Raw genomic sequence first — 24,789 nt, 5'->3', positions numbered from 1 at the left:
ACGTTTACCAAACAATCTGTCACTCCTAATCGCTAAATCCCATGAAATCTTATACGTCTAGTCTCTTACGTCATAACCACAACACCAGGGGGAGCTCCACTAACCACGTTAAACCCAGATTCCGAACTAACAAAGGTCTTAAGTCATTCTCTTTCTATGCCACATCAATGTGGAATGCGCTCCCAACAGGTATAAAAGAAAGGGCATCTCTATCCTCCTTCAAAACCGCAATAAAAGTTCACCTCCAGGCAGCTACAACCCTAAACTAACACCCTCCCCGGATTGCTAATAATCAAATGTATACAATCAAATGCAGATACTTTTTCTTATGCCTTCTGATCTCTCTCTCTATGTCCACTACTTGATGTCCATATCCTACCCCCCTCCACACCCCTGATTGTAAATAATGTAAATAATTCAATGTGATTATCTTGTGTGATGACTGTATTATGATGATAGTATATATGATAGTATATATCTGTATCATGAATCAATTTAAGTGGACCCCGACTTAAACAAGTTGAAAAACTTGTTCGGGTGTTACCATTTAGTGGTCAATTGTACGGAATATGTACTTCACTGTGCAAACTACTAATAAAAGTCTCAATCAATCAATTACGTGAATGAGCTAAATAATATTATTTGATATTTTACGCTAATGTGTTAATAATTTCACACATAAGTCGCTCCTGAGTATAAGTCGCACCCCCGGCCAAACTATTAAAAAAACTGACTTATAGTCCGAAAAATACGGTAGTTGTGATTTCCCTCACTGCATGAACGTTTTAAATCAGCATATATTAATCAATCAATCAATCAATGTTTATTTATATAGCCCTAAATCACAAGTGTCTCAAAGGGCTGCAATGATGAAGTATGAAGAAGAATGATTTAATGTAGACACATAGAATCCTCATACTGCTGTGATTATATGCATCAAGTGTTCATTCAAGGCTAAGGCAAAATATCGAGATACATATCGTGTATCGTGACATGGCCTAAAAATATCGAGATATTAATAAAAAGCCATATCGCCCAGCCCTATGCTGCATCCATCATTTTCCCCACCTTTAATAATGACATACATTTCACAATAACGTGGCTTTCATAAGATGTCAATATCCTCCTAACTCAGCCACTGTTTACTAGCACCTGCATGAGAAAGACACGAGGGCGGGGGCGAGCGAGGTTAACAGAGAGCAAGGGTCACCTGTGGTCAAGTCATCATCCCGTGTAAGATAAAGCCTGCTCATGTGTACAGTACATACAGTATTAATAGGAATGTGGGGCAGAGCAGTGCAGCCTGGGTAATGTACTCTGCGTGAGAACGCATTAAGTCACTTTGCGCTAAATGAGCCATCCCCATGTGCGCTAAATCAAATTTACGTCGCGCACGAACGAGAGATGCGAGTCTGCACAAGGGGCCACGGCAGGCACTGGCACACGTGGCCGCCTTCCAAAGAGGACAAAGGTCGGCGACGCCAGAGAGAGCGGCGGCCAAATCTTCAGCTCGTACTCTGTGATGCAATTTGTTTTGTCAACATCTGAACAATGAAGCCTTTCGCTCGCTATCACCTGCTCTTTTTCCCTGCAAGAATAGCATGTGGGCTATGATCATTCATTTAGTGGCACTAACATGCTGCCAAAGGCACCTTTTTCCTCACAAACTACCACGCACCTTTTTTTTTTTGTATTCGTGGCGGCCCGCCACAAAACGATTTGGTGCCATTTTCACTCATGTATCACTTATTTAGCAACATTTATGGGCGGATTTTGATGAAACTTTAAGGAAGTGTGAGAAACGGGATACGAACCGAGTGATTACATTTTGGGGCTGATCCGGATCCTTTCTGCTATGTTACCTTACGTTTACGTAACACCGCTGAACTTCTGTGTGTGTATATATGCTAGCGTTACCGCCTCCACCCACAGAGACAAAGAGAGTGGATGACCGACAAGAGGGTTCACGTGATATTGTTGAATGTGCTGAAAAAGTACTTCAACACTAGGGTTGTACGGTATACCGGTATTAGTATAGTACTGCAATACTAATTATTTAAACTCAGTACTATACCGCCTCTAAAAAGTACCGGTACTACTCAACTACTAAAAATATTGATAGTTGCAGCCCTGTTTAATCTGATTAGTTAATTAATCAAACAAATTATTTGATAGATAACCCAATTACTAAAATAATTGATAGCTGCAGGACTAAGTTTATTCAATGACTCAAACAACCTAATCAACAGATTACTCGATTGATGAAATAATTGATAGCTGCAGCCCTGTGTTTTATCCGATTATTCGATTATCCAACGAACAAATGGATAGATTACTCCATCACTAAAATAATTGGTAGCTGCGGCTAAATGTGTTTTATTTGATTACTCGATTAATCGAACAAACTAATCGACAGATTACCTGATTAGTACAATAATTGATAGCTGCAGCCCTATTTTTTAGTCAATTACTGGATTATTGAATAAACTAATTGATAGATAATTCAATTACTAAAATAATTGATAGCTACAGGACTAAGTTTAATCGATTACTCAGACAAACTAATCGACAGATTACTCAATTGATTAAATACACAATTGATAACTGCAGCCTTGTTTTTTATCCGAATACTTGATTAATATACCAAACTAAATCGGTAGATTACTCGATGACTAAAATAATTGATAACTGCAGCCCTACGTGGTTAATCCGATTACTCGATTATCCAAGGAACAAATGGATAGATTACCCCATCAATAAAATAATCGATAGCTGCGGCTGTGAAACAAACAACAAGCTAAGAACACTGATAGCATAATTAGATTTTACTCAAATGTAGCATTTTCATTAGGGATGTCCGATATCGGACTGCCGATATTATCGGCCGATAAATGCTTTAAAATGTAATATCGGAAATTATCGGTATTGGTTTCAAAAAGTAAAATTTATGACTTTTTAAAACGCCGCTGTGTACGGACGTAGGGAGAAGTACAGAGCGCCAATAATAAAGGCACTGCCTTTGCGTGTCGGCCCAGTCACATAATATCTAAGGCTTTTCACACACACAAGTGTATGCAAGGCATACTTGGTCACACTGAGGGTGACCGTATAAACAACTTTAACACTGTTACAAATATGCGCCACACTGTGAACCCACACCAAACAAGAATGACAAACACATTTCGGGAGAACATCCGCACCGTAACACAACATAAACACAACAGAACAAATACCCAGAACCCCTTGCAGCACTAACTCTTCCGGGACGCTACAATATACACCCCCCGCTACCCCCTACCACCTCAACCCCACCCCCCCAACCCCGCCCATCTCAACCTCCTCATGCTCTCTCAGGGAGAGCATGTCCCAAATTCCAAGCTGCTGTTTTGAGGCATGTTAAAAAAAAATAATGCACTTTGTGACTTCAATAATAAATATGGCAGTGCCATGTTGGCATTTTTTTACATAACTTGAGTTGATTTATTTTGGAAAACCTTGTTACATTGTTTAATGTATCCAGCGAGGCATCACAACAAAATTAGGCATAATAATGTGTTAATTCCACAACTGTATATATCGGTATCGGTATCGGTTGATATCGGAATCGGTAATTAAGAGTTGGACAATATCGGCAAAAAAGCCATTATCGGACATCTCTAATTTTCATGTGGTAATTATTTTGCACAAATCCCTTCCCTGGATTCAATCCTGGGAGAAAACACTGCAATGAGGAGGGGGGAAAAAATGTCACCGGTCTGTGATGCACAAAAGCGATAAAAGGGTCACTTAAAAAAGGCGGTAAGGCGCGGCGAACAGCTGTCGGGTGCTCGCTCTTAGCAGCTGTGTGAAACATCAACTGTTATGTTTTCCCGCACGGAGCAGCGGAGACGCGCACGCGGCGAGCCGGAGCTAACTTTATGCAGCAAAGTCCGGCTAGCATGGCCGCGTGTCCTCACGCTTCACGCGTATCACCTTTCACGAGGGTGAAAGGTGATACGCTCACATGGTGCCTTCGATGGGTGTGTGCACGTTTAATTAAGATTGCAAGGCCCTCGGCGCCGTTACATGACAACAAATAATGCCGGATCAGCAAATCTCTTGGCGGAGTCATCGGCGTGCGTGCACTCTCGCGCATCCTCTCGCCGCTCACCTGCGAGGCGAGCAGGCGTGGATGAAAGGCGGCGCCTGGCTGGCGTACGTGACTTATTATGTGGTAACTATTGTTCCAATGGCCCACATTCCTCCAAAGAGCAACTTCTAGGCACTTAACGGCTTAATTAGCTAAAGAACCGCTGCTGCTGTTGATGTGCGGCAGCCGTGTGCACAATATCCGGATTTAATTATCACTCTTATTTTTCTCCCTCCAGCAGGCGGGGGCTTATTTATTTGGATTATTTGCTTGTTTCACACCTAAAGCTGAACAAATTCCCATTCCAGCAGAGCCAATAATGAAGACAATGCAGCGTGAAGCGAAGAAAGCGCTGATGTTTGGGAAAAGCACTTTTCATTATTACCTCGCTTATTTGTCTTGATGGCGCTAGCTGCGCTGCTTTCCCAGTCAAAGAGTTCGGCGCCCAAAGACACACCTTTTTCTATTAAATCAACTATCGCTAAACCCATTAACATTAGCAATGATTGCCTTTGATGATTGCCAACTGGAAAAAAACACGCTACTGAAGAAATGAGCTGCAATTGAAAAAAAATAATGTTGTCACTTGCCAGTCTGCTAAAAATGATCACTGATTGACGAAAAACACAGAGCAGGAAAATCTTGTCTGTGAGGTCACAAAAAGTGGGAGGGGCTAAGTGGAGGACAGAACCCATTCCACACACACACAAATGTGCACAAAGAGTTTTCCTTCATATATCTTACGGTGTACCCCAGGGGTCAATACCAGGACCAAAACAGTTGAACCTACTAGAGATTAATCGATTATCAATATTCGGCATTTTGACATACAGTCGTGTCAAAAGTTTGTATACACTTGTAAAGAACATAATGAGTTTCTAATAATTTCTACAACTCTTATTTTTTTGTGTTAAAGTGATTGGAGCACATACTTGTTGGTCACAAAAAACGTCTCTTATGAATTTATTAGTACTGAAAATGTGACCAAATCTGCTGGGTCAAAAGTATACATATAGCAAAAAAATGTTACCACTCCTCCTGACAATATTGGTGCAGTTCAGCTAAATGTGTTGGTTTTCTGACATGGACTTGTTTCTTCAGCATTGTCCACACGTTTAAGTCAGGACTTTGGGAAGGCCATTCTAAAACCTTCATTCTAGCCTGATTTAGCAATTCCTTTACCACTTTTGACATGTGTTTGGGGTCATTCTCCTGTTGGAACACCCAACTGCGCCCAAGACCCAACCTCCGGGCTGATGATTTTAGGTTGTCCTGAAAAATTTGGAGATAATCCTCCTTTTTCATTGTCCCATTTAATTTATTTTACAATATTTTGGTACCGGTACCAAAATTATTTCAATACTTTTCGGTACTTTTCTAAATAAAGGGGACTACAAAAAATTGCGGACCGGTACTTTCAGAGGCGGTATAGTACCGAATATGATTCATTAGTATCGCGGTACTATACTATTACCGGTATACCTTACAACCCTAATTGTATCATACCTCATTGTGTCTGATATAATTTTCATCCAATATAAATATGTTAAATATAATTTTATCTGATATCATTTTGTCTGACATGTTTGAAATCATTTTATCTGATATTATGTCCGATATCATTTTATCTGATATCATTATGTCTGATATTTTCCTTTGTATTATGTCACTCGGTCTGATATAATTTGATTTAATATCAAGATGTTTAATATAATTTTATCTGATATAATTTTGTCTGACATCATTATGTCTGGTATCATCACATCCGATACTTTCTTTTATACTATTATATCATTGTGTCTGATATAATTTTATGTTGCATTATTCTATCATTGTGTCTGATATAATTTGATTTAATATCAAGATGTTTAATACATATTTATCTGATATCATTATGTCTGATATGCATTTTTATCGAATATCAATGTTTATCATTTTATCTGATATCATTATGTCTGAGATCATTTCATCTGATATGTCCGAGATTATTTTATCTGATATCATTATGTCTGATATCATTTTAGCTAATATCATCATGTCTGATATCATTTTATCTAATATAATCTTGTCTGACATCATTATGTCTGTAATAATTTAATCTGATATCATTATGTCCGAAACAAGCGGTAGGAAATGGATGGATTATGTCCGATGTCATTTTATCTGAAATCATTATGTCCGGTATTTTCTTTTATCGACCCGAAAGGGACAAGCGGTAGAAAATGGATGGATGGATCTGTCTGATATCATTTTATCTAATATCAAGATGTTTAATATAATTGTATCTGATGTCATTTTGTCTGACATGTTTGAAATCATTTTATCTGATATGTCCGATATCATTTTATCTGATATCATTATGTCTGATATTTTCCTTTGTATTATGTCACTCGGTCTGATATAATTTGATTTAATATCAAGATGTTTAATATAATTTTATCTGATATCATTTTGTCTGACATCATTATGTCTGGTATCATCACATCCGATACTTTCTTTTATACTATTATATCATTATGTCTGATATAATTTTATTTTGCATTATTCTATCATTGTGTCTGATATAATTTGATTTAATATCAAGATGTTTAATACAATTTTATCCGATATCATTATGTCTGATATAATTTTTTATCTAATATCAATGTTTAATATCTTTTTATCTGATATCATCATGTCTGAGATCGTTTCGTCTGATATGTCCGATATCATTTTATCTGATATCATTTTAGCTAATATCATCATGTCTGATATCATTTTATCTAATATAATCTTGTCTGACATCATTATGTCTGAAATAATTTTATCTGATATCATTATGTCCGAAACAAGCGGTAGAAAATGGATGGCTGTATGGATGGATTATGTCCGATGTCATTTTATCGGACATCATTATGTCCGATATTTTCTTTTATCGGCCCCGAAAGGGACAAGCGGTAGAAATGGATGGATGGATGGATGGATGGATGGATCTGTCTAAAATCCTTTTATTTAATATCAAGATGTTTAATATAATTGTATCTGATATTAATTTTGTCTGATATAATTTTATCAGATATCACGTCCGATACTTTCTTTTATACTATTATATAATTGTGTCTGATATAATGTTATCGAATATCAAGATGTTTAATATAATTGTACCTGATATCGGACATGATGATATCAGATAAAATTATATCATTGTATCTGATATCATTGTGTCTAATTTCATTTCATCTGATATAATTTTGTCTGATATCATTTTGTCAGCATCAGCCAAAGGCTGTTTCTATGTTCTCCTTCTGGACATATTTGTATTCTGGCAGTGATGGATCGTATTGTTGATGTTTCACATTCTTAAAATGATTTGAAAAAACGCAGACCACATTCATCCTGCGGCGTGATTATTTTAGGCCTGGGGGGGTAAGACGTTTGGGAGGGTGCAGAGCCTCAAATTGTTGTTACCACTTGAATCTCCGCCCACATGAAGGGGATTCCTCTCTGGCCACGATGCCAAGTGTTGATGACACAGGCACAATTTAACGATCGTGGGAGCCGCTGGAGAAGTTTCTACTCCGCCTTCCGCTACTCGCACGCGGCTCGGCGACCTGAGGGCGGCCAGGCTGTCAGAAAGTGTTGGCCGGCCGGGTAGCCAACACCGGCGCCCGCTGCTTTAGCGCCGCCGTCACAGAAAGTGTCTTCGAGCCTCCTGATAATCTCACGTCTTTGTCACCATGACAACCTGCTTATCAGTGACCCCCACGACCGCAACCACAGCAGCTTGACGCCACACGGTTGATCTCATTCTTCAGAAGTTAGCTTCTTTTCTTTACGTCGCTGATTAGTGACAGTCAACAGGAAGTAACCATGGTCTTCTACCGCCGGAACAATTGAAGTGAAATGTGAAGGGAATTATATTTATATAGCGCTTTTCTCTAGTGACTCAAAGCGCTTTTACATAGTGAAACCCAATATCTAAGTGACATTTAAACCAGTGTGGGTGGCACTGGGAGCAGGTGGGTAAAGTGTCTTGCCCAAGGACACAACGGCAGTGACTAGGAGGACGGCAGTGACTAGGATGGCGGAAGCGGGGATCGAACCTGGAACCCTCAAGTTGCTGGCACGGCCGCTCTACCAACCGAGCTATGCCGCCCCAATTATATACCGCCTCATTATTTTAACAACACGCCGAGCAGGGTTCAAGTCAAATCAAGGCATCGTTGCCTTTGACAGTGCGACCTTTGACCATAGGTACACCCCCACAACCTGACAGGACACCACGCCTCATATGGTCAAACAGGGCATGCGCAAGCGGCGACTCGTTATTTAGTGGCCTAGTGGTTCGAGTGAGATCGGTAGGTCGTGAGTCATACCAAAGACTATAAAAATGGGACCCATTACCTCCCTGCTTGGCACTCAGCATCAAGGGTTGGAATTGGGGGTTAAATCACCAAAAATGATTCCCGGGCGCGGCCACCGCTGCTGCTCACTGCTCCCCTCACCTCCCAGGGGGTGATCAAGGGTGATGGGTCAAATGTAGAGAATAATTTCGCCCCACCTAGTGTGTGTGTGACTATCATTGGTACTTTAACTTTAGTTATTTACCCCGACCAAAAACCTGTGGATTTGTGGGTATAGAGATCGACCGATATGTTGTTTTAAGGGCCGATAGAGATATTTAAGGTCAAAGAGGCCGATAATCAAAATTTGGAACGGACTTTTCATTTTTAGTAAAAGTTATGCGTGAGTGCTCTGGTGAGGAAAAAGGCAATGGTTATTATGTATCTACTTCACAAATTATTCTTTTAAATAAATACTACTATTTTTTCCGGACAATAGAGCACACCGGTATACAAGACGCACTCACTAAATTTAATGAGAAAACATGTTTCCATATATAAGGCGCACCAAAGACTATAAAAATGGGACCCATTACCTCCCTGCTTGGCACTCAGCATCAAGGGTTGGAATTGGGGGTTAAATCACCAAAAATGATTCCCGGGCGTGGCCACCGCTGCTGCTTACTGCTCCTCTCACCTCCCAGGGGGTGATCAAGGGGGATGGGTCAAATGCAGAGAATAATTTCGCCACACCTAGTGTGTGCGTGTGTGTGTGTGTGTGTGACTATCATTGGTTATTCGGGTATAGAGATCGACCGATATGTTGTTTTAAGGGCCGATAGAGATATTTAAGGTCAAAGAGGCCGATTTGGAACGGACTTTTCATTTTTTAGTAAAAGTTATGCGTGAGTGCTCCGGTGAGGAAAAAGGCAATGGTTATTATGTATCTACTTCACAAATTATTCTTTTAAATAAATACTACTATTTTTTCCGGACTATAAAGCACAAGTGTGTAAGTGTGTGTGTGTGTGTGTGTGTGTGTGTGTGTGTGTGTGTGTGTGTGTGTGTGTGTGTGTGTGTGTGTGTGTGTGTGTGTGTGTGTGTGACTATCATTGGTTATTCGGGTATAGAGATCGACCGATATGTTGTTTTAAGTGCCGATACAGATATTTAATGGTCAAAGAGGCCGATAATCGATATTTGGAACGGATTTTTCATTTTTAGTAAAAGTTATGTGTGAGTGCTCTGGTGAGGAAAAAGGCAATGGTTATTATGCATCTACTTCACAAATTCTTCTTTTAAATAAATACTATTTCTTCCAGATTATAGATGCACTCACTAAATTTTAGGAGAAAACATTGTTTCCAAATATAAGGTGCACCGGACTATAAGCCGCAGTTATATACGTTGTGAAATTTCTTATTTATACAGAAATATTTTGTAAATGTTTATTAACATACCTTAATTGTTTCCAAAAGGTGTCTGTAACACGGCAGTAAAACGGCTGAGCAAACAAAACAGAAGTCATCACCCACAAGCTGCGCAAGCTAGCTCTCCAGTCAGCTAAACAGACTCAATAACTCCACGGTGACGTTTTGGTGAATTTACTGAGGAATTTGTGAAACTGAAACAATACAAAAAGAATGCCATTGTAAGTTAATGATACTAACAAAGACACTTGTAACCATGTTAGCATATTAGCTCATGCTAAAGACGCTAGCTTTATTACATTACGATAGCAAGTACAACGCCCTGAGATCGGTAGGTTGTGAGTTCAAACCCCGGCCGAGTCATACTAAAGACTATAAAAATGGGACCCATTACCTCCCTGCTTGGCACTCAGCATCAAGGGTTGGAATTGGGGGTTAAATCACCAAAAATGATTCCCGGGCGCGGCCACCGCTGCTGCCCACTGCTCTCCTCACCTCCCAGGGGGTGATCAAGGGTGATGGGTCAAATGCAGAGAATAATTTTGCCGCACCTAGTGTGTAAGTGACAATCATTGGCACTTTAACTTTTTAAATATGCGTGGAAACACTCCGACAAATATCACACATGGGACGGTTTAGTAAGTAAGAATTGTTTTGGTTATATTGTAAAACTTACAAACGTTGCTTGGAGTGATCAATGAAGAATCTATATAGAAGTAAAAATGCGCCAAAAAGCTTGCCCACCCTGAACCTGTTGTGAGCGAACTTGTCCGAAAGACGGCACCATAACACAAACAATAACACACCAATTCAGTCTCTTTTTTTCCCGTCAATCATAAATTAGCCACACCGTTTTATAGGCCGCTGAGTACAAAGCGTAGGGAAAAATAGCAGGCTTATATTATGGAATTTACATTAAATACTGGTATCCTGTGTGTCTATTGTATCTGCTGATGTAGGTGTGTTGGAGTTGTGAAAAAATAAATACTGTAATAAATAAAGCCAATCTCCATATATGTGAAATTGCCAAATTACGACACTGGTAAACAATTGATCTCTGATTTGAACGCGGAAGAACTTATATTGTAAGTAGGGCTGGGCGATATATCTATATACTCGATATATCGCGGGTTTGTCTCTGTGCGATATAGAAAATTACTATATCGTGATATTCGAGTATACGTTCTCACGCAGTTGCTTTTAGTTGCGGGCATTACACTACATGCTTTTATAACTCTTTCTAGTCTCTCCTTCTCACTGAGACATAAAACAAGCGCACCTTCTTACATACGTCACATACGTATACGCCCTCGCCGAGCAGACAGGTAGCGGCATGGGTAACGTTAGCTGTGGTGCGAGTGGTAATACGAGAGAAAGAAGGTGCGAATCTGGTAACAAATGAGGGAATCATTAATTCCCAAGAAAAACAGCACGGGGTCCATCGTGTGGCGGCGGTTTGGCTTCAAGCGGGAATATGTCGAACAGACAACCATAATTTGTCAAGTGTGGAGCAAAAGCGTTGCTACAAAAAGGAGCATTACCGCTCATTTGTAGCATCATTTGAAAATCACCCGCTAGAGAATGAAGAGTGCTTGAAATTCCGCATGTCAACATCTCCGTTCGGTGCCACACCAACAAAATGCAGAGGCAACCATTTCCACATCAACACCGTATTAAACAAATAGTCAACAACAGAAGGAGATAACGTCCGCAGGAACCTACCACATAGTGAAGGACGTACACTATTTGATTTCCTATTATGCAGCTCATTTTTATTTTACAATTTTTTTAATATCTTGTGTGACATCATGCAAGTGCAGTTTATTTGTTTTAAACTATTGTAGTGGCGTTCTGTACAAAAATTTCACTTTAATTTAGTGTTGTTTTGATATGTCATCTTAGTGACATCATGCACAAAAGTGCACTCATAGCTTGTTTTAAAATGTCTCTGACAATCTTGCACTTTCGGTTTTGAAATGACATGAATGTTTGTGCCACTGCTTAATAATTGTTTAATAAATACAGTTTTGGTAAATTAACTTAGTTGTGATTTCCCTCTCTGCATGAAAGTTTAAAATGAGCATATATTAATGCAGTATGAACAAGAATGTTTTAATGTAGACACATAGAATCATCATACTGCTGTGATTATATGCAACAAGTGTTCATTCAAGGCTAAGGCAAAATATTGAGATATATATATCGTGTATCGTGACATGGCCTAAAAATATCATCCATCCATCCATCCATCCATCCATCTTCTCCCGCTTATCCGAGGTCGGGTCGCGGGGGCAGCAGCTTAAGCAGGGAAGCCCAGACTTCCCTCTCCCCAGCCACTTCATCCAGCTCCTCCCGGGGGATCCCGAGGCGTTCCTAGGCCAGCCGGGAGACATAGTCTTCCCAACGTGTCCTGGGTCTTCCCCGTTGCCTCCTACCAGTCGGACGTGCCCTAAACACCTCCTTAGGGAGGCGTTCGGGTGGCATCCTGACCAGATGCCCGAACCACCTCATCTGGCTCCTCTCGATGTGGAGGAGCAGCGGCTTTACTTTGTGCTCCCCCCGGATGGCAAAGCTTCTCACCCTATCTCTAAGGGAGAGCCCCGCCACCCGGCGGAGGAAACTCATTTCGGCCGCTTGTACCCGTGATCTTGTCCTTTCGGTCATAACCCAAAGCTCATGACCATAGGTGAGGATGGGAACATAGATCGACCGGTAAATTGAGAGCTTTGCCTTCCGGCTCAGCTCCTTCTTCACCACAACGGACCGATACAGCGTCCGCATTACTGAAGACGCCGCACCGATCCGCCTGTCGATCTCACAATCCACTCTTCCCTCACTCGTGAACAAGACTCCGAGGTACTTGAACTCCTCCACTTGGGGCAGGGTCTCCTCCGCAACCCGGCCTCCGCAACCCGGAGATGGCACTCCACCCTTTTCCGGGCGAGAACCATGGATTCGGACTTGGAGGTGCTGATTCTCATCCCAGTCGCTTCACACTCAGCTGCGAACCGATCCAGCGAGAGCTGAAGATCCTGGCCAGATGAAGCCATCAGGACCACATCATCTGCAAAAAGCAGAGACCTAATCCTGCAGCCACCAAACCAGATCCCCTCAACGCCTTGACTGCGCCTAGAAATTCTGTCCATAAAAGTTATGAACAGAATCTGTGACAAAGGGCAGCCTTGGCGGAGTCCAACTCTCACTGGAAACGTGTCCGACTTACTGCCGGCAATGCGGACCAAACTCTGGCACTGATCATACAGGGAGCGGACCGCCACAATCAGACAGTCCGATACCCCATACTCTCTGAGCACTCCCCACAGGACCTCCCGAGGGACACGGTCGAATGCCTTCTCCAAGTCCACAAAACACATGTAGACTGGTTGGGCAAACTCCCATGCACCCTCAAGAACCCTGCCGAGAGTATAGAGCTGGTCCACAGTTCCACGACCAGGACGAAAACCACACTGTTCCTCCTGAATCCGAGGTTCGACTATCCGGCGTAGCCTCCTCTCCAGCACACCTGAATAGACCTTACCGGGAAGGCTGAGGAGTGTGATCCCACGATAGTTAGAACACACCCTCCGGTTCCCCTTCTTAAAGAGAGGAACCACCACCCCGGTCTGCCAATCCAGAGGTACCGCCCCCGATGTCCACGCGATGCTGCAGAGTCTTGTCAACCAAGACAGCCCCACAGCATCCAGAGCCTTAAGGAACTCTGGGCGGATCTCATCCACCCCCGGGGCCTTGCCACCGAGGAGCTTTTTAACTACCTCAGCAACGTCAGCCCCAGAAATAAGAGAGCCCACCACAGATTCCCCAGGCACTACTTCCTCATAGGAAGACGTGTTGGTGGGATTGAGGAGGTCTTCGAAGTATTCCCTCCACCGATCCACAACATCCGCAGTCGAGGTCAGCAGAACACCATCCTCACCATACACGGTGTTGATAGTGCACTGCTTCCCCTTCCTGAGGCGGCGGATGGTGGTCCAGAATCGCTTCGAAGCCGTCCGGCAGTCGTTTTCCATGGCTTCCCCGAACTCCTCCCATGTCCGAGTTTTTGCCTCCGCGACCGCCGAAGCCGCACACCGCTTGGCCTGTCGGTACCTGTCCGCTGCCTCAGGAGTCCTATGAGCCAAAAGAGCCCGATAGGACTCCTTCTTCAGCTTGACGGCATCCCTCACCGCCGGTGTCCACCAACGGGTTCTAGGATTACCGCCACGACAGGCACCAACTACCTTGCGGCCACAGCTCCAATCAGCCGCCTCGACAATAGAGGTGCTGAACATGGTCCATTCGGACTCAATGTCCAGCACCTCCCTCGTGACATGTTCAAAGTTCTTCCGGAGGTGGGAATTGAAACTCTCTCTGACAGGAGACTCTGCCAGACGTTCCCAGCAAACCCTCACAATGCGTTTGGGCCTGCCAGGTCTGTCCGGCATCCTCCCCCACCATCGCAGCCAACTCACCACCAGGTGGTGATCGGTAGAAAGCTCCGCCCCTCTCTTCACCCGAGTGTCCAAAACATGAGGCCGCAAATCAGACGACACAACTACAAAGTCGATCATGGAACTGCGGCCTAGGGTGTCCTGGTGCCAAGTGCACATATGGACCCCTTATGTTTGAACATGGTGTTTGTTATGGACAATCTGTGACGGGCACAAAAGTCCAATAACAAAACACCGCTCGGGTTCAGATCCGGGCAGCCATTCTTCCCAATCACGCCTCTCCAGGTTTCACTGTCGCTGCCAACATGAGCATTGAAGTCCCTCAGTAGAACGAGGGAATCACCCGGGGGAGCACTCTCAAGTACTCCCTCGAGTGAATCCAAAAAGGGTGGGTACTCTGAGCTGCGGTTTGGCGCGTAAGCGCAAACCAGTCAGGACCCGTTCCCCCACCCGAAGGCGGAGGGAAGCTACCCTCTTGTCCACCGGGTTGAACTCCAACATGCAGGCTCTGAGCCGGGGGGCAACAAGAATTGCCACCCCAGCCCGTCGCCTCTCACTGCCGGCAACGCCAGAGTAGAAGAGAGTCCAGCCCCTCTCGAGAGAACTGGTTCTTGAGCCCTTGCTGTGCGTCGAAGTGAGTCCGACTATGTCTAGTCGGAACTTCTCCACCTCGCGCACTAGCTCAGGCTCCTTCCCCCCCAGCGAGGTGACGTTCCATGTCCCAAGAGCTAGCTTCTGTAGCCGAGGATCGGACCGCCAAGTGCCCTGCCTTCGGCTTCCGCCCAGCTCACATCGCACCCGACCTCTATGACCCCTGCTATGGGTGGTGAGCCCATTGGAGGGGGAACCCACGTTGCCTCTTCGGGCTGTGCCCCATGGGGACAGGCCCGGCCACCAGGCGCTCGCCATCGTGCCCCACCTCCGGACCTGGCTCCAGAGGGGGGCCCCGGTGACCCGCGTCCGGACGAGGGAAATCTGGGTCCATAGGTTTTATTTTTCATTGAGGTCTTCGAGCTGCTCTTTGTGTGATCCCTCACCTAGGACCAGTTTGTCTTGGGAGACCCTACCAGGGGCATAAAGCCCCCGACAACATAGCTCCTAAAAATATCGATATATTAAAAAAAGGCCATATCGCCCAGCCCTAATTGTAAGCAAGCTAGCAAATCTTTACGTCTTTATGTATTAGCCTGCCTGCGGCGAGCACCCCCATGATGATCAGATGACATTCAACGCTTGGCCTCAGTCACCCCGGGTTGAATAGATCCTATGAAGTCAGCCGCACATAGGTGCTATATCTAATTAGGCGGGGGGCAAACACACACACACACACACACACACACACACACACACACACACACACCCACAAGCACACACGGAAAGCGCTCAGGGCCTGGCTCCTAAGGGACAAGCAGCAGTCATGTCAGGTCATACTGATGGTAAACAAGCAATGCATTATCACCGTAATATCACCGTTACACTGTATCAGCCTCAATGCGTCAATAACACCGTCATGCTTGTGCAAACATCTTGCAAACAATCGATCCGCAGCATCAAAAACCTTATGGCTGTTGAGGCCATGCATTCACGCATTAGTCAATCCTGTGACGGACTCAAACAAGAGCGCCTTTGAGGAATCACTAAGTGAAGCGCTACGTCGTGTTCCCCAGTCGAGGCTGACAGCAGCTAACATGGAAGCGAAAACCTGTCAAAGACAGATCGATAGGGAATAGGGGAGCATAATCAATGTCACACCAGCTACGTGAACCACTAAACAAGCAACAGGCCTCTACCAGGGTTTTTTCGAAGGAAATATGTCAACAACAAAATAAGTCAGATCGGATTCTGCAGGCTTTTTTGAGATAAGTCCATTCGCATTCATCTTGTCTTCTCCAATAAACAGGCGCAAAATTTCTGTGTTCAGCCAGGTTTTTTGTGTAAGAGAGGCTTCTTACCACACCAGGAAACTGAAGTGTCCGCGGTAAGAAACCTCTCTTGCGCAAAAAAACTTTGAACACAAGAATTTTGCATGTGGCTTTTGTGATTCAACTCGCGGGCCGAAAAAGTGTTTGATTTGCCCGCCAAACGTCGAAACCATTCAAACCAGGGTTGATAATGTATGCCAGGAGTGTCTAAAGTGTGGCCCGGGGGCCAATTTTGGCCCGCCGCTCGTTTTTTTATTGACCTTTTCAGCAGATAGTAACACTTAAATGAATATATTATTCAATTTAAAAAATCCAATTAATCGCACTTTGAAATTGGATTAATCATGATTAATCACAAATATTTCTTGTAGCATAAACTCGCTTGCATGATTTAAATTAACTTAATCTCAAATCAATTAAAAGAGACCCTGATACTTGGTCACAAATGCATTTTTATTGTTAGAAGTAGAGATGTCCGATAATGGCTTTTTTGCCGATATCCCGATATTGTCCAACTCTTAATTACCAATTCGATATCAACCGATACGATATGTACAGTTGCGGAATTAACACATTATTATGCCTAACTTTGGGGGGTTTGAGGTGGGCGGGGTTTGGTGGTAGCGGGGGTGTATATTGTAGCGTCCCGGAAGAGTTAGTGCTGCAAAGGGTTCTGGGTATTTGTTCTGTTGTGTTTATGTTGTGTTACGGTGCGGATGTTCTCCCGAAATGTGTTTGTCATTCTTGTTTGGTGTGGGTTCACAGTGTGGCGCATATTTGTAACAGTGCTAAAGTTGTTTATACGGCCACCCTCAGTGTGACCTGTATGGCTGTTGACCAAGTATGAATTGCATTCACTTGTGTTTGTGTGTGTGTGTAAAAGCCGCAGATATTATGTGATTGGGCCGGCACGCAAAGGAAGTGCCTTTAAGGTTTATTGGCACTCTGTACTTCTTCCAACGTCCGTGTACACAGCGGCGTTTTAAAAAGTTATAAATGTTACTTTATGAAATCAAAACCGATAATTTTGAAACCGATACCGATAATTTCCGATATTACATTTTAAAGCATTTATTGGCCGATAATATCGGCAGTCCGATATTATCGGACATCTCTAGTTAGAATCCATAGAAGGTGAAATAGCCAAATAATTTGTGTGATTAATTGGCGTATATATGTGATTAATGCAATATTTATTGTGATTAATCGCATGAGTTAACTTGTCGTTTTTGACAGCCCTAGTTGTTAGATTACACAAATTTTCTTAGTCACGTATAACACAAAGCTAACATGGATGTCTTGTTCAGATAGCTTGGCATAGCTTGGCATATATTGACGTACATCGTTAGATTTTACTGAACGCGGCCCTCGTTGGATAAAGTTTGGACACCCTTGACGTATGCAGTACTCCCGCCACCCTTGACGTATACAGTACTCCCGCCACCCCCACAGGTGGTATATGTATATATATATATATATACACATATATGTATATATTAGGGCTGCAACAACTAATCGATTAAATCGATTAAAATAGATTATAAAAATAGTTGGCGATTAATTTAGTCATCGATTCGTTGGAACTATGCTATGCGCATGCGCGGAGGCTTTTTTTTTTTTTTTTTTTTTTTTTTTATTTGTTTTATTTTTTTATAAACCTTTATTTATAAACTGCAACATTTACAAACAGCTGAGAAACAATAATCAAAGTAAGTACAACAACAGTACAAAACAGCGCCAGGGCGGCGCTGAGGCTACGTCTCATGAGGTGGAGGTAAGCTAGCCAATGATGTGTCATGTGCAGCTCACGTGACGACGCCGTCTGGAAACATTCGAAAAATGGCGCAGGAAAACACTACCGATAGTTTAGCGGAGAAACATCTTGAGGTTATTGCTTCAATGGAGAAAAGTGTACGACCTAAGTCGTCAAAAGTGTGGGAACACTTCACTTTAAAGACTTCAAAGAAGAGCTTTTTTTTTAAAGACTTCAAAGAAGAGCTTTTTGTAAGTAACTTTAACGTTATGCCTTTGTTGTAACGCGGGGCTGATAATGTTTCTCCGGCACATTTGGCTCCGTTTTGAGAGAGAAAACGCACGGTTACCAATTTGGAAATAAACGTAACGGACAGAAATATCTCAGGTTGGTTTCATAATGGATCAATGTAGCCGGGCCGATAAAGCTATATAAATATATTTAGATTTGAGTGACGCTTTAGTACAACTAAACGTTATGAAGGTGCTGGAATATTTCATGCTATTATTTAGAGGCAGCCGAAAATGAATCCTTTATTATTCACAACAGAAACGTGTACAATATCTGATTCAGTTCTGATGAGTTACATTTCTGTGTTATTATTGGTGCATGCTGCACCCCCAATGTCCACAACATGGTGCCAGTATGCTGGGTTTTTTTCAATAAAATACTGGAAAGGATAGAAATGTAGTTTGTCTCTTTTATTCGATTATTAATCGATTAATCGAAGTAATAATCGACAGATTAATCGATTATCAAATTAATCGTTAGTTGCAGCCCTAGTATATATATATATACTTTTATATATATATATATATATATATATATATACATATATATACACATATATACATATATATAAATACATATATACATATACATACTATATATATATATATATATATATATATATACATACATATATATATGTGTGTATGTATGTATGTATGTACACACACACATACCCATCCATCCATTTTCTACTGCCTGTCCCTTTTGGGGTCACGGGGGATGCTGGAGTCTATCTCAGCTGCATTCGGGCGGAAGGCGGGGTACACCCTGGACAAGTCGCCACCTCATCACAGGGCCAACACAGATAGACAGACAACACTCACACTCACACACTAGGGACCATTTAGTGTTGCCAATCAACCTATCCCCAGGTGCATGTCTTTGGAGGTGGGAGGAAGCCGGAGTACCCGGAGGGAACCCACGCAGTCACGGGGAGAACATGCAAACTCCACACGGAAAGATCCCGAGCCTGGATTGAACTCAGGACTACTCAGGACCTTCGTATTGTGAGGCACATGCACTAACCCCTGTTCCACCGTGCTGCCCTACACACACACACAATAAATACATAAATAAATAAATAAATATAATATATATATATATATATATATATTATATATATATATATATATTATATATATACTATATATATATATATATATATATATATATATATATATATATATATATATATATATATATACACACACACATATATATATAGCAAAAGGTCAGTAAGCATTCATTAAAAACAGGCCACTACAACAGTTTGAATAGTAACACTGTGTTTGAATACAAGAAAATAATAATAATTATAATTCCATTGTCCAAAATGTGCAAGGAAGTTGCGGCCATTACACAAAGTTTGCATGCCATGAAACGTGCACACAGGCCAAATATCGGCACTTCCTGCGACAGTGACCACGTTCCAGATATGGAAGCTGGCAGATTGACTGCTGGCACCTCCAGCAGGTGGAGTAGATTAGAGGAGAAGGCCACCTCTGACACCACTACACGGCCGAGCAGAGCGGGACGCCAGCGTTACATAAGAAAGCGCAGCCGCTGCCCCGGCGAGGGGACCTGCAGGGTGATGGCGAAGGAGGGGTGCAAGAAAAGGGTCGAAAAAGAATCCGGGAAGAAAGTCGAGGAGAAAAAGCGAGAGGCCCTGCTGAGGTGCCGGCTGCTGGGAAAGAGCGAGGAAGGTCACGCCGGGGCCCCCGAAGGAGGCCCCAGGGCAGGCGGAGAGAGAGAGAGGATGCACAGCAGGTCACATGACTTCCCGGCCATCCAATCATGGCTCAGATCACCACAAACATGGAGAAACAATCAGGTTGTTTTTTAATAAATGTGTGCACAACTCAGTTGAAGAAGCCCTGCCATGCTAAGCGAATGATTGAAGGCTACAGTGGGCGTGTCCGCCGAGTGTCAACACCATGCGTGCGCATGCGTGAAGAGGGCTTGAGCACATAAACATGGTGTCCTGTATTCCGTTCTGACATGTGCGCGCGCTAGTTTGTAACACAGCCGTGCGTGTGCGCGCGCACCACGCAAACATCTGGCCAGATCAGCCGCTAATGCCACCATGGCGGCTAGAGAAGGGTCACGTGTAAACATCGGCGTGCGATTAAAAGTGGACAGTCATCGTCATCAAAGTGATCCGCGGCGATCTGGCTGCGCGCGCACGTGTGCATGCTGGAGGGAAAAGCGCCATTCCAGCGGAGGAGGAGGGGGGGGGGGGGGGGTGTGGGGTAGGGGGGGGCGTCACTTACTGTTCCTTCGGTAGCTCTCGGTCCGGCGGGGCACGGTGGTCCTGGAGGGGCTCGTGCTGGGGGCGGGTAGTGTCGCTCACGTCCAAGTGTAAGCCGTCCCTGACTTCCCCTTCGCCACCTTTTTTTTTTTTAGTTTTTTTTCCTCCTCTCCACCCCGCCGCGGTTCCGCCGACGAGCTCTCCGGGTCTGTCCGAGTTCGGCTGCTTTTTTTGTTTGTTTTTTTCCCCCGCCTCGCCGCGCCGCGCTTTCGCTCGCTGCTATCTTGGCGGAGAAGACGAGTCCAGGGGCACACGCGGGGGCCGTGCACGCGCTGGCTCCGCCCCTCACGGCTTGGAGGGACACGCGTGTGCGCTGACTTTTTAAGCGACGCGGCGCCCTCTAGGGGAGCCTCGGCGCATGGCAGCCACGGCGCTCCGCATGGCGGTGTCACGCCAAATGTTCTTCTCTCTACAAAAACCTTCCCTCCCCCATTTACTTCCGTGGTCATGTTTCCTCTTACGTCATTGACAGCGATCGATAGCACTTCGGCTTTGACTGGAAGGATACTTCGTCTTTGACAGCTGCTGGAATCTGAAGAAATCGATTATTGTTTTTTTTTGTACAGGCGCGAAACAGGACAGTCGCGTACCGGTTAAGGACCCCCGGCAACGTTGTGATTTTATTGGACGCAGCCCCGGAAGTAAATGGGGGAGGGAAGGTTTTTGTAGGGGGAAGAAATTTGGCGTGACAGCGGGAACAAGTTACTTCCGGTGGCCATTTTTTTAACTACTTAACATACTGGAGGCAGGGGCGCCGCTAGGGATTTTGGGCCCCATGAAAAGAATCTTTACAGGGCCCCAAACACAACGGCAACATTTTTTGATGCTATTTTACATACAATTATGCATTTTAATGGTATTTTTGACTATCATTACCATATTTTTGAAAGAAGAACAGCATCACAGTTGACATTTTTTCTGTATTATAATTTCATCATCATTAGGGGCCTCTCTGGGCCCCCCTCCATCATGGGCCCCTAGAATCCGTCTCCTTTACCCCCCCCCCCCCCCCCCCCCCTTTTCGGCGCCCCTGACTGGAGGTATGCCAACTCCCTGAAAATAAGGCAAATCTTTATTTTTGCCTTTTTTATTTGTGTGAAAGCAGTTTTATACGCAACTGGACTCTCATTCAGAAGAGTCCATTAGCATCAAATACACATTTTAGGATGAAATGACGGCAGCACGGTCGAAGAGGGGTTAGTCACTAACCCCTGAGTTGTCCAAAGAGCGGCCCGGGGGCCATTTGCGGCCCGCCACACATTCTGGAAATGCCATAGCAAAAATAAAAAAAAACATTAAAAAAGTGGAATGAGGTGAAATCTAACTAGAAAAAGTTGCAATGTTGACACAAATCTGCCATGCGGGCTGTTTTTTTTTCTTCTGTCTATCTTTATTTTCCTTTTTTTGTCATTGCTCAACAAAAAAAAAGACAAAAAATCAATATTATAATGAATTATTGACCTATTCAAAGGCGTACTGAAACCCACTACTACCGACCACGCAGTCTGATAGTTCATATATCAATGATGAAATCTTACCATTGAAACACATGCCAATACGGCCGGGTTAACTTATAAAGTGCGATTTTAAAATTCCCGCCACACTTCCGGTTGAAAAACTCCTTTGGATATGATTTATGCGCGTGACGTCACAAAATCCACGGAAGTGGTTGGACCCCATCGGACCCGATACAAAAACCTCTTGTTTTCTTCGACAAAATTCCACAGTATTCTGGACATCTGTGTTGGTGAATCTTTTGCAATTTGTTTAATGAACAATGGAGGCTGCAAAGAAGAACGTTGTAGGTGGGATCGATTGGTGTATTAGCGGCTAAGTACAATACTTACAGCAACACAACAAGGACTACTTACTTAGCAGACGCCTAGCCGATGCTTGCCGCCAAACCCACGGATGAAGTCCTTCGTCGCGCCGTCGATCGCTGGAACGCAGGTGAGCACGGCTGTTGATGGGAAGATGAGGACTGGCTGGCGTAGGTGGAGCGCTAATGTTTTTATCATAGTTCTGTGAGGTCTGGTTGCTAAATTAGCCTTAGCGTCGTTAGCAACAGCATTGTTAAGCCTTACCAGGCTGAGAATTTTTAACCGTGTAGTTACATGTACATGGTTTAATAGTATTGTTGATCTTCTGTCTATCCTTCCAGTCAGGGGTTTATTTCTTTTGTTTCTATCTTCATTTGAGAACGATGCTATCACGTTAGCTCAGTAGCTAAGTGTGTCACCGATGTATTGTCGTGGAGATAAAAGTCACTTTAAATGTCCATTTCGTGTGCTCGACTCTCATTTTCAAGAGGATATAGTATCCGAGGTGGTTTAAAATACAAATCCGTGATCCACAATAGAAAAAGGAGAGAGTGTGGAATCCAATGAGCCAGCTTGTACCTAAGTTACGGTCAGAGCGAAAAAAGATACGTCTATCACTGCCTCTCTAGTCCTCCACTGTAACGTTCCTCATCTACGAATCTTTCATCCTCGCTCAAATTAATGGGGTAATCGTTGCTTTGTCGCTCCGAATCTCTCGCTCCATTGTAAACAATGGGGAATTGTGAGGAATACTAGCTCCTGTGACGTCACGGTACTTCCAGTACAGGCAAGGCTTTTTTTATCAGCGAGCAAAAGTTGCGAACTTTATCGTCGATTTTCTCTACTAAATCCTTTCAGCAAAAATATGGCAATATCGCGAAATGATCAAGTATGACACATAGAATGGATCTGCTATTCCGGTTTAAATTTAAAAAATTCATTTCAGTAGGCCTTTAAGGCTCCAATTACTTCAAATATTTCACATTAAAATGTTTTATGTGGACAGAATATTGCATATATTGTGTGGTTGCCATACAAAAACATCCAAGTTTTCTTTGACAAAGGAGCATAAAACAAACAAAATAATAGTTCAAACGTAAAATCGACAGATATATCTGAAGTTGATCTCGTAACTTAAGTGTTGAAAGTAAAACAAATAATGATACAAAATTATCACTTTATGAGCGGGGTACCTTTTGGATCCCAAAGATATTTAGTGGGATTTTATTTATCTTTTCACTGTGATTAATCAAAAATAATAATATGAAAATAAAATCAATGGTGTCCTGCATTATTGATCTTTTCAAGGCTCCAATTACTTCACATCAAACATTGCTTTCTGAATGTTTTGGGCGGTGGGGGAAATACTGCATATTTCAGTTGTCTTTGACAGAAAAGGCATATATAATAATAGGCAATAATAATTTGACTTGTTTTTAACATTTTAATGACTGAGACCCTTTATGGGCCAGAGGAGCCCTAAATGTAAAAAAAAAAAAATCTATATATTTTGTTATGGTTTGAAAATGAAAAATATCAAAATAGACCCTGTATGTTTTAATTTTTCCATGTGCAGCCCTCAGTGGAAAAAGTTTGGACACCCCTGGGTTAGTGCATATGCCTCACAGTACGAAGGTCCTGAGTTCGATCCTGCACTCGGGATCTTTCTGTGTGGAGTTTGCATGTTCTTAGATCTTAAATCACCAAAAATGATTCCCGGTGCGGCCGCCGCTGCTGCTCACTGCTCCCCTCACCTCCCAGAGGGTGATCAAGGGTGATGGGTCAAATGCAGAGAATAATTTCGCCACACCTAGAGTGTGTGTGTGACAATCATTGGTACTTTAACTTTAACTGATACAAATACATCAGAAGTCAATGTTTTTGTGCAAAATAACCAAGAAATATTTCCGAAATGTAAACATAAATATAAACTTATTTCTTAAACAGAAGTCTCTACTGCTTAACCACATGCATTGAGCGGCAGCTTTGTGATAGAGGTTAAACTTTCATCAGAATGAGAACTACTTTGACAAACAGAAAGGTAAGATATATTAGTTTTTTATCTATATGACTGGCTTCGTTTGAATTAAATCACCCGTGGCCAATGGTCTTTATGTCGTATTGTGATCATTTGTCATTAAATAGAAGCATAATGTCACAATGTAACACAACTATTAGGAATCAGAAAAAAATATCATTTGACCCTTTGGTGAGTTATTGTATCACCAGCTATCTGTTGGTGATCCCTGTAGTGTCACTATCATAAGGTGTAGTGTCTATCATAAAGTGTAGTGTCACTATCATAAGGTGTAGTGTCACTATCATAAAGTGTAGTGTCTATCATAAAGTGTAGTCTCACTATTCTA

The 24,789-nt window shown here is 43.0% G+C and overlaps 1 protein-coding gene across 3 annotated transcripts in view; it reads right to left on the bottom strand.

Annotated features, from left to right (window-relative positions):
- Window positions 1-20,884, bottom strand: part of LOC133656094 (thyroid hormone receptor alpha-B) — a 350,922-nt gene extending 330,038 nt beyond the window's left edge. For all 3 annotated transcript variants that reach the window (XM_062056910.1, XM_062056909.1, XM_062056912.1), the window contains exon 1: window positions 20,566-20,884. The gene's annotated coding sequence lies outside the window, so the exon portion shown is untranslated. The remainder of the gene's footprint in view (window positions 1-20,565) is intronic.
- Window positions 20,885-24,789: the final 3,905 nt, after the last annotated feature.

The sequence above is a fragment of the Entelurus aequoreus genome, linkage group LG08 (genome assembly GCF_033978785.1).
Source record: "Entelurus aequoreus isolate RoL-2023_Sb linkage group LG08, RoL_Eaeq_v1.1, whole genome shotgun sequence".
Taxonomy (NCBI): Eukaryota; Metazoa; Chordata; class Actinopteri; order Syngnathiformes; family Syngnathidae; genus Entelurus; species Entelurus aequoreus.
The sequence above is the reverse complement of the archived record's forward strand: the minus strand, read 5'-3'. Positions and strand labels throughout refer to the sequence as shown.